The following is a 10,167-nucleotide window of genomic DNA, read 5'->3' on the forward strand; positions in this document are numbered from 1 at the left end:
GAGATTTTAGTTAATTTAAATTTAAAATCCCTAATTCTTCTAATCTTCCTTGCGGACACATCTAATTTACCATAAAAACGTTTATGATATTTGTGACATTCCCAATTCACGGCCAGAAAAGACTGATTTATTTTTGCTTATTTAAAATCAGAGTATCATTTTTAAAGAATAATATTGTTGAATTTGTTCCAAAAAACATGATAAAAGCATTTCCGAATAAATGTATTTTATTTACATTAAAAACGTTGGGATGTCATCGTCAATACAATACATAAGCATAAACGGAAATAATGCAGACCTTACACTGGTTTATCTAAACTACTGGCCTATAAGCATCCATAAATCGCTCATCATAACATCACACTTGTGCTCTCGTGTCACTACGTGTAATACAAGAAACTAAGTGGGTCATGCTTGGGAGCCTGGTGGGCACATAGGGTTTTCAACCCACAATAATTAAATTCTTTTAATTATACATTTTCATCAAAACATACAACCCGATTACCCATTCCCGTTATCCTCACTTTTTGTCCATATAACATTTAATTTGGGGGACCTATCCTAAGGATCATCTTCGGGGTAGACAATACTTCTTAGGGGATACCTTAGTTATTTGTGTCAATAAGGCAACCATGGGGGGATTGAGTACACCTGGTGAACACTAAGTTCAAAAACACCTATAGGTTGCGAGCCTACTTGCATTCCACTGGACTGTCTAGAATAGTCTGTGGTTGTCATCTATACTCCGCTAGACGACTGGATCATCTTTAAAGTCAAGTTCTCTCATCATCTATTTCATCTTTCGTCTCTCATCATCTATATCATCTTACATCTACCCATATTTACCCAATATATTTATAGGTAATAAAAATACATATAGAGTTTAAAATCAAATAAAACATGTATAAATTGTTCATCTAGCATAGATATCAGGAATACAAATAATAGACACATATAGCATGTAATTATCTTAAATACTTTATATCTATGTGTAAGATGAAAGTAACTATGCACTCACTTGATAAAGTGATGACTCGAAACTTGGACAGTGCTTCGCTTTAGCACTTGGCTTTTCCTTTGACGTGACCTAGGTTCAGTTAACACTAAGTCTTAGGCTAATATTCTTTATGAATAAAGATAGCCTAGATTCATCATTAATTCCAAATTCTATTGATCTATAACTGATAAGGGACAACCAGGTAGGATCATATCGGAGGTAGGGTACGTTTGGTATACAGAGTATACTGTTTGGAAATCTCACTTTAAACATCTCACTAAATCTAGCCTAGACATCATCCCCGTAAGTATATCAATCACTAATGTGACATTGGTATTACTGACAAATCTTAATTATAAACTCATAACAACGACTATGAAATTTAAATATAAATTACACTAGAATAAAATAGAGTGTAATTTAACTTACAAAGATTCCCTAGACCAATGTTTGGAAATTACACTGGCAGAACTTCGGGCTTATAGCTACTAGATACCGAGATCCAAAGGATTTCTAAACTTGACAAAATATCCTAACTACTAAGGAATGTTCGGACAAAAAGAGTAAAAATCGATAGTAATTTGAGAGAGAGTGAATTGAATGTTGTGGGGGAAGAATGAACTCGAGACATCTATTTATAGCTTGGGATTTAGGCATGCGCGTCGTGCAAGGACCATGTACGTCACGCAAAAGGGTCGACATTGCTCCTTAGGATTGCTGACACGTGGCGATCAATGCTTGTGGCATCGTAGTGGCTTCTAGAAGGTCGTGCGCGGGGCGTAGACACATGCGACGGAATTCAAATTTCAAAATTGCGTAACTTCTTCACACGAGCTCCGTTTTTGACGTTCTTTATATCAACACGTAGCTATCGACGAAATCTACAACTTTCATTTTGACTCCGTCAGCTAATTTTGATTTATTTATTTTACACATGCTTAGACTGTTAAAGCCCGTATAAAATGCATAACTTTGTCATCTGACATCCATTTTCGACTGTCTTCTTATCGTTGGACTCCTATCAACGAGATCTTCAACTCTTGTTTAGATTGTTTCGGCTAACAATCAACCGATCCAAATTCCATATTTGGTTCGTCTACTACTATGCTGAATCTTAGAAAAATCATAACTTCCTCTATTGAAGTCAAATTTGGATGTTCTCTATATTTACACTCTCGTCTAACGACTACTACGACTTTTTTTTAGATCACTAAGGATAAAAGGTAATTTAATGAAATTTACTATTTACGATGCGTGTTGTCGAATCGGGTCGAATCGCGAAACTTCGACATACCATAACTTCTCTGTTATAAGTATGATTTAAGTGTTCCTTATATCTCTGGAATCCTTGTCATAACTACTTCAACTTCGTCAAGGAGATTCGGCCTAGTTACTATTCTATTTTGGACATGTATTTTATTCTTATATTATTATATTCTTGTAAGCATGTATACTACAAATAGATACACATAAATCACATAATACTCAAATAATTTCTCTTTTATTATATCAAACAAGTTACGATTGTTAACCCTAACTATACATCATCTAATTAATGCCTAGCAGGAAACGCGGACGTTACAATTCTCTCCCTCTTAGGATGATTCCTTCCTCGGAATCATGCATCAACAAACAGATGTGGATAGCGATTCTTCATCTCGCTTTCTGTTTCCCAGGTGAGGTTCGGCCCATTCGAATGTTTCCATCACACAAGCACTAAATTGACCATCTTACGTCGTAACTTTTTCGTCTTGCGGTCAACAATCGCTTCGGGATCTTCGATTAACCTCTTATCTTCATCAATCCTTATCTCCGAAAGTGGAATTATATCGGGGACTTCTCCTATGAACTTCCTTAAATAACACACATGGAAAGTGTTATGAATACCATCCAATTCTTCTGGTAATTCAAGCTTGTAATCTTGGTTCCTAATTCTCTAAAGAACTTTGAATGGTCAAATAAATCTTGGACTCATATTCCCTCTCTTTCTAAATATGATAAGCCCCTTCCATGACGAGACTTTAAGCAACACCAATTCCCTAAATTCGAAGGTTATTGGTTGTCGCTTCTTGTCAGCATAGCTCTTTTGACGATCTTGAGCTGCAAACATCCTTTCTCTAATCACCTTTAGTTTCTCAGCAATTTGATGGACAATCTCGGGACCCGTAAACTGCTTTTCTCTAGCTTCAAACCAACAAGATGGCGTATGACACTTTTGTCCATACAAATTTTTATAAGGTGCCATCTTAATGCTTGAATGGTAACTATTGTTGTAGGAAAACTCTACTAGGGGTAGATGCTCATCCCGGTTACCTTGGAATTAAAGGGTACATGCTCTCAACATATCCTCTAGTGTTTGAATTGTCCTTTCACTCTGACCATCAGTCTTTGGATGGTAAGCTGTACTCAAACACAACTTTGTACCCATTTCTTCGTGTAGGCTTTTCCAAAACCTTGAAGTGAAACGACTGTCACGGTCCGACACAACGTTAAGGGAACACCATGAAATCTTACAATCTCCTTCACATAGACATCTGTAAACTTATCCATAGACCATCTCTCATTGGCTACTATGAAGTGTGCACTCTTTTTCAATCGATCTATGATTACCCAAATCATATCGTGACCATTCTTCGTCCTGGGTAGTTTATTCACAAAATCTATGGTGACGTCTTCCCATTTACCAATGGGTACCGGTAACGGCTCCCAACTTCCATATGGTTTCTGATGTTGCACTTTAACTCTTGCGCAGGTCACACACTCAGCCACATACTTTGCAACATCGATCTTCATCGTTGGCCACTAATAGTAAGGTTTTAGATCCCTATACATCTTGGTGTTGCCTGGATGAATCGAGTACATGGTTTTGTGGGCTTCTTCCATGAGAAGATCTCTCATTCCTCCCATCTTAGGCACCCAAATCCTATTTTAGAATACCTTCATTCCTTAGCTGTTTGTACCGAATTCCAACGCTTTACCTAAGCGTTCTTCCGTTTGGTTATCTCCTTCCAAAGCTTCCTCCTGTGCCTTCTTGATACTTTTTACAACCGATGAGACCATTTCAATTCTCAATGATCTTGGCCTTTTCCACTCCAGGTTTATCTTTCTAGTCAAAGCATCTGCTATGACATTCGCTTTACCAGGGTGGTAAAGTATCTCGCAGTCATAGTCCTTGAGTAGTTGTAGTCAACATCGTTGTCTCGTATTCAATTCCTTTTGACCAAAGAGATACTAAAGACTCTTGTGATCAGTGTAAAGCTTATACTTCGTGTCGTAAAGATAATGTCTCCATATCTTTAGTGAAAAAACTACCGCTGCCAACTCCAAATCATGATTGGGGTAGTTCTTCCCGTGTTCTTTCAGTAGTCGAGATGCATAGGCGATTACTTTATCTCCCTGGGCCAGAACACAACCTAACCTAACTCCAAATGCATCACTATAAATTGTGAAGTCTTCAACTCTGTTAGGTAAGGAAAGAATCAGTGCTTCACACAAATTCTTCTTTAACTTCTCAAAAGCTTCTTTGTGCTTCTCACTCCATGAGTATGTAGCTCCTTTATGGGTCAAAGTTGTTAATGGAGCAGCTATCGAAGAAAAGCCTTGGATAAACCTTCTGTAATATCCAGCTAATCCTAGAAAGCTTCGAATCTCGGTGGGACTTTTTGGTCGTTCCCACTTCATCACACCTTAAATCTTTGATGGGTCAACCATTATTCCTTCTTGGTTAACCACGTGACCCAAGAATTGGACTTCCCAAATCCAAAAATCACACTTGGAGAACTTTGCATACATCTTCTCCTTTCTCAAAACTTCTAACACTTCGTGCAAGTGTTTTCCATGCTCCTGTGGGCTCTTCGAGTATACGAGTATATCATATATGAACATGATTACAGATTTGTCTAGGAATGGTTTACAAACCCTATTCATTAAATCCTTAAATGCTACTGGAGCATTGGTCAGTTCGAATGACATAACCAAAAACTCATAGTGTCCATTCTGTGTTCTGAAAGTAGTATTCTCTATATCCCGTTCTCTCACATTTAGCTGATGATATCCTAACCTAAGATCAATCTTCGAGAAATAGCTCACACCCTGCAGCTGATCGAACAAGTCGCCAATCCTTGGCAATGGGTACTTGTTTTTCACCATTGCCTTATTCATCTCTCTATAATCTACGCACATCCTCATGCTCCCATCCTTCTTTTTTAACAATAACACTGGAGCTCCCCAGGGTGATGAACTAGGTATAATGAAACCCTTGTCCAACGACTCCTGAAGTTGTATCATAAGCTCTTTCATCTCCATCGGTGCTAATTGGTAAGGTTCTTTCGCTATCAGTGTGGTTCCTGGTAACAAGTCTATCATAAACTCTACTTGTCTGTTAGGGGGAAATCCAGGAAGATCTTCGGGAAAGACTTTCAGAAAGTCACAGACCACTGGAATCCTATGCATCTCCTTCTTCTCCTTCGTTACATCGATGACGAACGCCAGGTATGATGTACACCCTTTGTATTAACGCTTTATGGCTTTCATCAGGGAGATGATTCCAGAATTTACTCTACGTTTGTCCCCATACACCATAAATGGTTCTCTTCTAGGTGGTTTGATCACTACTATCTTCATTTTACACTTGATGTCGCCATCATTCGCACTAAGCCAATCCATTCCTAAAACTATGTCGAAGTCATTCAAATCAATGGGAAACAATTCCTCATGAAATTTATTCCCATTAAAGTCGATAGCGATATTCCTAATGCAATCACTAACATGTACGAATTTTCCACTAGCTACCTCTACTACTAGAGAATTATCTAGTTTATCTACAAGCAATGGTAGTCTCCTATAAAATTTATGCAATATAAAGGAGTAATTAGCTCCGGAATCAAACAATATGTTGGCAGGCAAATTATTTACTATAAAGGTACCTGAAGCGACATTTGTTTCATCCTTTGCTGCTTCCAGGGTCATCTAGAATGCAATTACCTTCGGCCTTGGTTGCACGTTAGGCTTTGCAGCCTCCTTCTTCTTCGGGCAGTCCCTTGCAATATGCCCCTCATCACCGCATCCATAACATACCCTCTTTTTGGATGTACACTCATTGGCGTAATGACCAGTTCTCCCGTACTTGAAACAGGTCAACTCTTTGCCACAGTTCCCATAGTGTTTCTTCCTACACTTCTCGGACCATTTTGCTTCATCTCTTCCTCCCCTAAACTTCTTGGAACCAGACTATGAGTATCTGTCCTTTTTGTTGGATCTTGAAGATACCTCAAACTTCCTCTTCCCTCCTACCTTAACTCTCTTTAGACCCTTCTATCTTAACTTGGTCTCAACATTCTTAGCTACCCAAATGGCAGCTTTCAAAGTAGTTGCTTGCTTGACCATTAGACCATAGTCCCCTGGCAATCCATTGGCAAACTTGTTGACTTTGGAGAGTTCTGTTGGGACCAAATAAGGAACAAGCTTCATTTTCTCCGTAAACTTGCAGCATACTCGGTGACGCTCATTTTGCCCTTCTTCAGATTCTGGAACTCGTTGTTGATTTCCAAGAGATCCTGCTCAGAACAGTACTGCATTTTCAGTTGCACTAGAAAGTCTTCCCAAGACATCTTACTAGCTTCTCCTTTGGGCATGGTATCATTCAGCAACTTCCACCAGCTTAATACCCCAGTCTTCAATCGTCTGACTGTGAGGGTAGTCTTCTGCTTGTTGCTACTATTGCAACTAGGGATGAGCAAAAGGACCGAACCGGCCGGAACCGGCCCGAACCGGACCCGACCCGGGAACCGGCTTCGGCCAAAATCAAGAACCGAACCGGCCCGGCGGTTCTACCGGTTCGCGGTTCCTACCGGTTCTTGTCGTCTCTTCAAATGTTGGAACCGGTCCTCGAAAAATAGCATCATACGGTTTCAGTTTTTGCCGGTTCTACCGGTTCCGGTTATATCGGGACCGGTTCCTACCGGTTCCCGGTTCCAAAAATCCACAAAAATAACGTCCCGGTCCCGGCCCGACCGGTTCCATCGGGTTCCGGTTCCGGTTTCGGTACCGGTTCCGGCCGGTTCCCCGGTCCATATGCTCATCCCTAATTGCAACTATCAAACACCATCTCCATCTCGGAGATCCAATCCATGACTTCCACCGGGGTGGGGCTTCCAGCAAGACTCGGTGGCTTTTCTCCCATGAAGTCCTTGAACTTGCAACCATGTCCATTATTTCTTTCATTCTCTCCCTCATGGTTATTTCTTCTAACCACTTGGGGTTCTACTTGACTAACAATTCTACTATAATTTCCTTCCTCCGACTGTTCTAAGTTCAACTCAGGTTGCTCAATAGGTGTCGTAGGCTCTCTTCCATTATTACGAATTAGCTGCCTCATCTCTTCCCTTTGTTCAACCATCATAATTTGGATCATTGCTTGGACTCCTGCCATCGTGAGTTGCTCTTGTGCAGGCATCACTCCCGGTGCATGCTCGACTACACGAGGGTCGGGAAGCTGATTTCCATTAGGGTTTCCTTATCTGCTACGTGTTCTTACCATGACGTTCTATACACCAAAGCAGATGTTCAGTTTATAGTGACTAGAATTTAGATAAAGAAGGTTTAGACGCACTATTCCCCTTATTACCCAGAAACGTCATATGCCAGTTCTAATATCATAATTAAACGTCTAGAAACCTGAACACATAAAGTTTCCAAATCCGGTCGACAATAGGCCATAGAACCGAACATCCTAAAGCATATAAGGCATCTTATAGCTATATCATAAATCATTTAGCACATAAAAGTAATTTAGGCATCTTTCCTAAACTAAGCTAGTGCATGTGTCTGTTCAGGCATACTACATAAAATATAGCAGACACTCAAATCACAATCATCGCTTAGCATTCTAGGTTTAAGTCTATAAATCCTACAAATTCCTAGTTCGCTTAAACTAATGCTCTGATACCAACTGTGACATCCCAAATTTCACGGACAGAAAAGACCGATCTACTTATGCTTATTTAAAATCAGAGTATCCTTTTTAAAGAATAATATTGCGGAATTTGTTCCCAAAAGCATGATAAAATCATTTCCGAAGAAATTTATATTATTTATATTTAAAACGTTGGGAAGTCATCGTCAATACAATACATAAGCATAGGGTTTTCAACCCACAATAATTAAATTCTTTTAATCATGGTTGTAAAAATCGGCCTAGGCGGCCGATTAATCGGTGCCTAGGTGCTTGGCAGCCTCCAACCGCTTACGAATAAGGGTTAGAGGGTAAAATAATCAGCCTTGGTCAAAATCGGTCAAAATCGGTCCAATTCGGTCCTAATCGGGCCCAAATCGGATCCAAAATCGGACCCAAAATCGGACCTAAAATAGGGCTCAAAAGACCCACCGACTCAAAGGAGACAGCTGGCCCAAAGGAGAGTTGGATATGGATTTCAATAAGCCTTCTACCCTTTTTATAGAATTGTTTGCCCTTGATATTTTATCCCACTAACGATGTGGGATACTCAATTGAAAAAACACAGGAACACACAAAGATAAATTTATTTGTTTCCTTTTCTTCAATCTCGACTCCGATTAGGTGATACTCGAAGACATACTTAAGTGGAAACAATCAAGAACCATGGATTGAAAAGAGATACTAGAGGTGAAAACAAATACTCGTTCTGAAGAGGCTTTCGATCGTCACTGGAGGTAGAGCACTCGTTCGTTCTCATCACAGATTATCACCCCATTAACCATCTTCGTGTACCCTATCACCCTCACTCGTTCGTTCCTGCTTCCTTATTTTGAAATCGAGATTTTGTTTGATAGTTGCAAGATCTGTAATTGGAACCACCCATCCACTATCTTTGGTTTTGTTAATGGCATGGTACGAGATGGATAGGTCGCCATCTGGGGCGGGACTGATTACATTATTGGTTGTGTGTGGAATAGTGCAGATGGATTGGTTATTCCCACAAAATTGGACAATGATGGCGATGGTTGGGTTGGCAGTGGCTTGGATGCAGGCGGAGGTGGACGGTGTTGGTTGGGTGCCGACGGAGATGGCGTGGGCTGGCTGGAAGAAGGCAGAATGGGTGGAGGGTGATGTGCTAGAGGCTTGCGAGATCTTGAGCAGCAGGGTCATCATCTCAGCATGGTGTTGGTCAGCCAGGGCTTGCCTCTTCTTCGCATCCACCATTATCATATCTAACTCACGTTCTTTTATAAATAATTGTTCTGGTGGGATCGAATTGCTTATTGGTTGTTTGATCACTGGATTAAAGGCAAACCCATAAACTCAATTCTCTATTAAAACAGATTTTAGTCTAGCCCATAAACTTGATTCAAGGCAAATTTAAGTTGATACAATGTTTGTGTAAATGGTTGTTCAATCAGTAGGAATCACAATTTCATTGATTTTGGTCATACAATGCTTAAGAGAAATTTCAATGATATGGTTGATAATAACAAGCATACCAAGTGTTTGTGTAAATGCTTAAGAGAAATTTCATGTCATAATGTTATATTTATTAAAATTTTAATAAGTTTTTTAATTTATAATGTTATATCTATTAATGTTATATTTAATGTTATATTCTTAGGATTAATGTTATATTTAATGTTATATTCTTAGGATTAATGTTATATTTATTAGTTTTTTAATAATTTTTTTAATAATTAATGGTACCCGATTAATCCCCGTCTAGTCGATTAAACCCTTGACCCCAGTCCACCGATTAGCCTACGTCGAGCGATTTCTACAACCTTGCTTTTAAATATACATTTTCATCAAAACTTACAACCCGATTACCCATTCCCGTTATCCTCTCTTTTTGTCCATATAACATCTAATTTGGGGGACCTATCCTAAGGATCATCTTCGGGATAGACAATAATGCTTAGGGGATACCTTAGCAATATGTGTCAATAAGGAAACCATGGGGGTGGAGTACACCTAGTGAACACTAAGTTCAAAAACACCTACATGTTGCGAGCCAGCTAGCGTTCCATTGGACTGTCTAGAATAGTCTGTGGTTGTCATTTATACTACGCCAGACGATTGGACCATCTTTAAAGTCGATGCCTCTCATCATCTATTTCATTTTTCATCTCTTATCATCTATATCATCTTACATCTACCCATCTTTACCCAATATATTTATAGGTAATAAAAATACATATACAGTTTA

This window comes from Lactuca virosa, chromosome 6 (genome assembly GCF_052849685.1).
Source record: "Lactuca virosa cultivar CGN04683 chromosome 6, Lactuca_virosa_CGN04683_v6, whole genome shotgun sequence".
In the NCBI taxonomy this organism is placed as follows: Eukaryota; Viridiplantae; Streptophyta; class Magnoliopsida; order Asterales; family Asteraceae; genus Lactuca; species Lactuca virosa.